Source organism: Psammomys obesus, unplaced genomic scaffold (genome assembly GCF_907164565.1).
Source record: "Psammomys obesus unplaced genomic scaffold, mPsaObe1.curated_primary_1811, whole genome shotgun sequence".
Taxonomy (NCBI): Eukaryota; Metazoa; Chordata; class Mammalia; order Rodentia; family Muridae; genus Psammomys; species Psammomys obesus.
Genome location: NW_026585504.1, coordinates 58,949,648 through 58,955,930, shown reverse-complemented (window position 1 = coordinate 58,955,930; position 6,283 = coordinate 58,949,648). Strand labels below are relative to the sequence as shown.

The 6,283-nt window shown below is 35.6% G+C and overlaps 1 protein-coding gene across 3 annotated transcripts in view; it reads left to right on the top strand.

Moving 5' to 3' along the window:
* Nucleotides 1–6,283, top strand: part of Ptpn4 (protein tyrosine phosphatase non-receptor type 4) — a 154,818-nt gene that overhangs the window by 137,688 nt on the left and 10,847 nt on the right. The window lies entirely within an intron of this gene.

Below are 6,283 nucleotides of genomic sequence, written 5' to 3'. Positions count from 1 at the left end.
TCTTTCTTTCTTTCTTTCTTTCTTTCTTTCTTTCTTTCTTTCTTTCTTTCTTTCTTTCTTTCTTTTCATGTCATCTTTGTCTGCTTTGCATGTGCAGCAGCTGAGCGAAGCTGCAGCAGATACCTATGGCCTACAATGTCTACAGTTTTGCCAGCAGGCAGAACTTAGCATGTTAACTCTCTTATGTGCTTTACTATATGTAGAGGCAGAGGCATTAGTCCTGGGTGGTTTAGTCAAGGGGAATGTTATCAGTGAGGGTATCCCTAAACTGGAGAGTTTTGGTAGGGCTTTTTTTTTTTTTTTCAGGACCACAGCTGTGGTGGAAAGACTTCACTCCCTAAGTCCTTAAATGGCATAACAGTGACACAATTCTTAGAAATTAAGTTACTTATTTATTAGATTCTCCGTTGATTTTTTTTTTTAATTTTGCCTCAGGAATCAAAAGAATCAAGAATTTTTTTAAATTAGTATAAAGATTGGTTTTTGTATTAATTAAACCAGAAAGAAATGTTGGTATTGTTAGTGGCAACAGATTACTTGATGCTGACTGGCCTAACTACTCTAAAAAAAATGCTTGTCATTTTCTTAGCTTCTAAATACAGAAAATTTCAAACTTACTCAAAAGTTGATACTGTAATATAATGAAACATTAGAAATACCCAACATTTGCTAACTAGTTTTATTTGTACAGTTACTCACTTTCCTTTTATGTAAAACAAATCTTGGATGTCATAAATATTTTAGTATGTATCTAAAAGATAAGAATTCTATTTTTTTAATATCATTATCTCACCTAAATTTGATTATGATTTCTTAAAATTACCAAATAGTGTTAATAGTATTACTTCAGTGGTTTTCATTATGTCACAGAGGTTTGCCATCGTCTCTATTTTGAGAACATTTTCATCATCCTGTATAGAAACACCATACTCATTAAGCACTTATTAGCATTTTCCCTGTAACCTCAACTATCCCTTAGTCCCAACATAAGCAAAACCAAATCAGTTAATGTATACTCATATACTCCTGTATTTATGAGTACTTCATTCCTTTTACTGCTGAATAATTTGTCATTAAATGGATCTAGCACATTTTGTGTATTCATCTATTGACCGATGAACATTTAGATTGTTACTGTTCCATGTTTTCATTTTTGTTGTGTATAACAAGGAGTTGAATTGCTGGGTCAATGAGCTAGGACATATTTGACTACTGAGCTATATACTTAGGTAAGGATGACATTTTATATTTCTAATAGTGGAATATAAGGGCTCCGTTTTCTTAACAACATCATCAAAATTTATTTTATTTAAGAGACGTTTTGTTTTGTAAATGGATATGAAGTGTTATTGTGACTTTTATTTGCATTCTCTTAATAACAATGTCAAGTATCTTTTCTGTAAAAAAGTTTTTTGCTTATTTTTAATTGTCATTTTGTTATTAAATTTATGTTTTCTACATACAGATCTTTTAGGAAATCTCTTTTGTTTTGTTTTATTTTGTTTTTGAGACAGGGTTTCTCTGTATAGCCTTGATTGTCCTGGACTCACTTTGTAGACCAGGCTGGCCTCAAACTCGCAAAGATCCAGTTGCCTCTGCCTCCCTGAGAGCTGGGATTACAGGCCTGCGCCATTGTGCCTGACAGAATCTCTGTTTTCAGATACCTTCTTTTCATTCTATTTTCACTTCAATTTCTGTTTATTTGAAAATGTTCCCATTTATGTATTTAGTGTGTGCTAATGTGTGTGAGTGGGTACATTCATGCGATGGCTCACCTGTGAAAATCAGAGGTCTACTTAGAAAAAAAGGTTCTCTTTTTCTTTCTTGTCGGTCCCAGGGACAAAACTTGAGTTATCAGGTCTGGCAGCAAACACTTTTAACCACTGAGCATCTTGTTTGCTGGCTTTTGTGGGGCTTTTGTTGTTGTTTTGTTTTTTACTTTTTTTTCTTCATGATACTATTTAAGATCCAAATATTTGGTTAGGAATATAGTTCAGTGGTAGAGCACATATAAGACTCTGAATTCAGTCCCTAGAACCACATAAGTAATTACCTCAATTTTTTTAATTAATTAATTTATTTTTGGTTTTTCCGAGACAGGATTTCTCTGTGTAGCCCTGGCTGTCCTGGACTGGCTTTGCAGACGAGGTCAGTGATCCGCCTGCCTCTGCCTCCCTGAGGGCCGAATTACAGGCATATGCCACTGCACCCTGCTGAACACTTATTTAATGTACACGAGTGCTCCAACTGCATGTGCCCCTGCATGTCAGAAGAGGGCATCAGATCCCAGTATAAATGGTTATGAGCCACCATGTAGTTGCTGGGAATTGAACCTTTGAAAGAGCAGACAGCGCTCTTAACCATTGAGCCATCTGTCCAGCCCCAAATGTTTTTAATTTTAATGAAGTCTGTTTTGTTTTGTTTTATTTTTCATTGTAGAAGTTCTTGGTTAGACTTATTCCTAGATATTTTATGTCTTTGAGGCTACTGTGAATAGGGTTATATCCATGATCTCTTTCTCATCATGTTTGTTGTTGGTGTATAGAAAGGCTATTAAGTTTTAGTAAGTGAGTTAGAGCTATATTACCACCTTGCTGAAATTGTTGATTGTTCCCAGAAGTTTTCTGATGGAATTTTTGAGATCTCTTATGTAATATTAAATCAGCTACAAGTAGAAGTAGTTTGGTTTCTTTTTTTCCCATTTGTATACCTTTCATTTCCTTCTCTTACCTTATTACTCCAGCAGGTACTTTTAGTACTGGTTTGAAAAGAGGTGAGGATAATGGGCAGCCCTGTCTTGTTCCTGATTTTAATGGAATTGTTTCAGAGCTTTCTCTATTTGGTATAATGCTGCCTTGTGCGTTTTTATATGAAGACTTTATTATCTTGAGGTTTGCTCTCTAGTCCTACTCTCATTCAGGTTTTTGTCATAAAAACATGTTGGTTTTGTCAAAGGCTTTTTCTATATCCTTTGAGATGTTGAATGCTTTTTAAGTTCATTCATTTGATTTACTATATCTGTTGAGTTGCATATGTTGAACCATCCCTCCATCTGCAGTGTAAATCCAACTTGGCCAAGGCAGATAATATTTTTGATGTATGTCTGTGTTCAGTGTGCTAATATTTTATTAAGTATGTTTTAATTTACATTCATCATACACTGTATGAATATAGAAACTTGTCTTTTTTTATATTTTTCAGCTTGATGGGGTATAGGTTTTAAATTATTCCTTTATATTATTCTGAATTTCTTTGGTCTACTGTAATGTTTTCTTCTCCATTTCTGATCTGTTATTGGGGTCCTCTCTTGGCTAGTTGTTTTATCTTTTCAGAGAACAAGCTCGTAGATTTTAAGTTTTATTGCATTATAGTCGGATAGGATATCCAGTTATTTCAATTTTTCTGAATTTGTTAAGATTTGTTTTGTCTGTAATCCCAGCACTCAGGAAGATAGAAGCAGGTGGATCTCTGTGAGTTTGAGGACAGCCTGGTCTACAAACCGTGTCTAGTACAGCCAGGGCTACACAGAAAAACCCTGCTTCGGAAAGAAAAAGAGAGAGAGAGAGAGATTTGTTTTGTGTTCTAGGGTGGTCTATTTCAGAGAAGCGTATATAGGCTGCTGTGTAATATATTCTTTAATGTTTGGCAGTAGATTCAGTAGTTCTCTGTTAAGCCCGTTTGATGTATGATGTTATTTAATACTAATGGAGTTTTTGTTTATTTTTTCACTGTGTCTTAGAGAAAGTATGGTATTTAACTCACTGAATATAAATGGATTGATGTTAATGTCTGCTTTTAATTCTGGTAGCACACTTTATATGAAATTGGGTGGACCTGAATTTGGTGCAGTTATGTTTAGGAGTATAATGTCTTCTTGATTAATGGCTCCCTTAATTAGAATGAAGTGTCCTTCATCTCTTCTGATTAGTTTTACTTTAAAGGCTATTTTGTCATACATGAGGACTGCAATACCTGCTTGCTTCCTGCTTCCCTTTGTTTAGAATACTTTTTCTGCCCTTTGACTTTAAGGTGGTTCTTATCTTTAAAGTTAAAATGAGTTTCTTGTAGACAACAAAAGATGGATTTTGTGGGTTTTGTGTTTGTGTGTGTGTTTTGAGACAGGGTTTCTCTGTGTAGCCTTGGCTGTCCTGGACTAACTTTGTAGACCAGGCTGGCCTTGAACTCACAGTGATCCTCCTGCCTCTGCCTCAAAAAATGCTGGGATTAGGGGTGTGCGCTACAACACCTGGCTGGATTTTGTGTCTTTTGATTGGAGAATTGAGGCCATTAATATTTAAAGTATTTATTGAAAGCTGTGTATTGATTGAAGTCATTTTATTTATTTATTTTGCTATTTGGTTTGTTAGTTGTACTTGTATCATGGAAAGTTGTTTTTTTGTTTTTTTTTTTTTATCCTTCAATTATAGCAGATATTTTTGCAGGCTGAGTTTGCGTTCATGGTCTTTTAGAACTTACATTATTCTAGGCTGTCTTGCAGTTTTTTGTACTTTTTCTTTGTTCTTTCTATCTTATTTGAAAGGTCTTCTGACCTCTCTAATTGGATTGTTGAGTTTTTTCAGCTTGAGTTCTCTTCAGTATTTCCCCTTTATTGAAACTCAATTTTAAAACCCCATATGGTCTTTATCATTTCATTGTGCTTTATGTTTGTATTTTCTTGGAAACTATTTGGGTGGGTCTCCCCCCCCCCCCCTTTAAGCTTATTCTAAGTTCATTGAGCTATTTGTTTGTATCTTCTTTAAACTTGATTTTTTTTTTATAAAGTTTATGATTATTCTTTTAAGTTCTGTATCCTGGGGTTCATTTAGGTAATTTTCATTAGACATTTTAGGGACTGATCTATAGGACTGATAAATTTTGTCTTGAGTTTTTATACTGTTTGCATTTTTTTATGATAAGGGCTAGGCATGTGGGATTTTTACTCATTCTGTGTCTGATGTGGACACAGCAGGCTGGGCCAGAAAATTGGATATTGTGCAAGTGCGATGAAGTCCGGTGGATATAGAGGTTGGGCTGGCACACAGGAGAGTGGAGACTGGGGGACATTGTGGTGGGGGCTCAGCCGACTAGGCATCAATCAGATGTTGATCATGAGCTAGATTTTAGGATTGGGGAGGGTGCAGGCAAGGGAGGATCTGCAGTGGAACATTGGATTGGTCTGTACTTGGAGGTTGGTTGTTGCTCGGGTGGTGTGAAGTCAGGAGCACATGGTTTGTTTGTCTGTTTTGTTTCTTTTTAATTGTAATAAAATACTCAACAGAATTTATCATTTTAACCATTTTTATGTATGCATTTCAATAGTACAGAGTATATGTACACTGTTGTATAGTAGTACAGAATATATGTATACTGTTGTAGAACTAGATTTACAACTTTTATATACCATTAAAAAATTCCTCACACCTGGGGCTGGAGAGATGCCTCAGAGATTAAGAACACTGGCTGTTTTTCCAAAGGTCCTGGGTTCAATTCCCAGCAACCACATGGTGATTCATAACCATCTATGATGAAATCTGGTGCCCTCTTCTAGACTCCAGGCACATACACAAGCAGTATACATTATAAATAATAAACAAATAAATCTAAAAAAATTTAATACTTATTCTCCCAAGTGTCTAGGAACCACCATTCTACTTGTTTCTGAGTTTGGTGTATTGGATAATAAGAGTCATATAGTACTTGTCTATGTCTGACTGCCTTGGTTCAGATAGTTAATATTCTTACAGTTCATCATTTTGGAGACCATGTCGGAATCTTCCCTTTTCTTCAAAGCTGCACTACATTCCATTGTTTTGTATGCAACATTTTGTCTAGTCATTTTTCCATCAGTAGACATGTGGCTTGTTTCTAGCTTTTGACTGTTGTGACTAATGCTGCCATTATGGAGGATATATAGGATATCTCTTTGAGGCTGCTGTTTGATTTCTTTAAGATCTATACCCAGAAGGGAAGTAGCTGGGTCATAGCAATTATTACAGATGTCATTACAGTTTATTTGAACTCAGTGTTCAAATAATGGTCTGCACGTTTGAATTAGTTTACATGTATATATTCTAAATTTCTTTTAATCAAAAACCTCTTTCTGTGCCGTGTACAGTGGTGCACGCCTGTAATCCCAGCACTCAGGCAGGCGGAAGCAGGTGGATCTCTGAGTTCCAGGCCAGCTTGGTCTACAAAGCAAGTCCAGAACAACCAAGACTACGCAGAGAAACCCTGTTGAAAGAAAGAAAGAAAGAAAGAAAGAAAGAAAGAAAGAAAGAAAGAA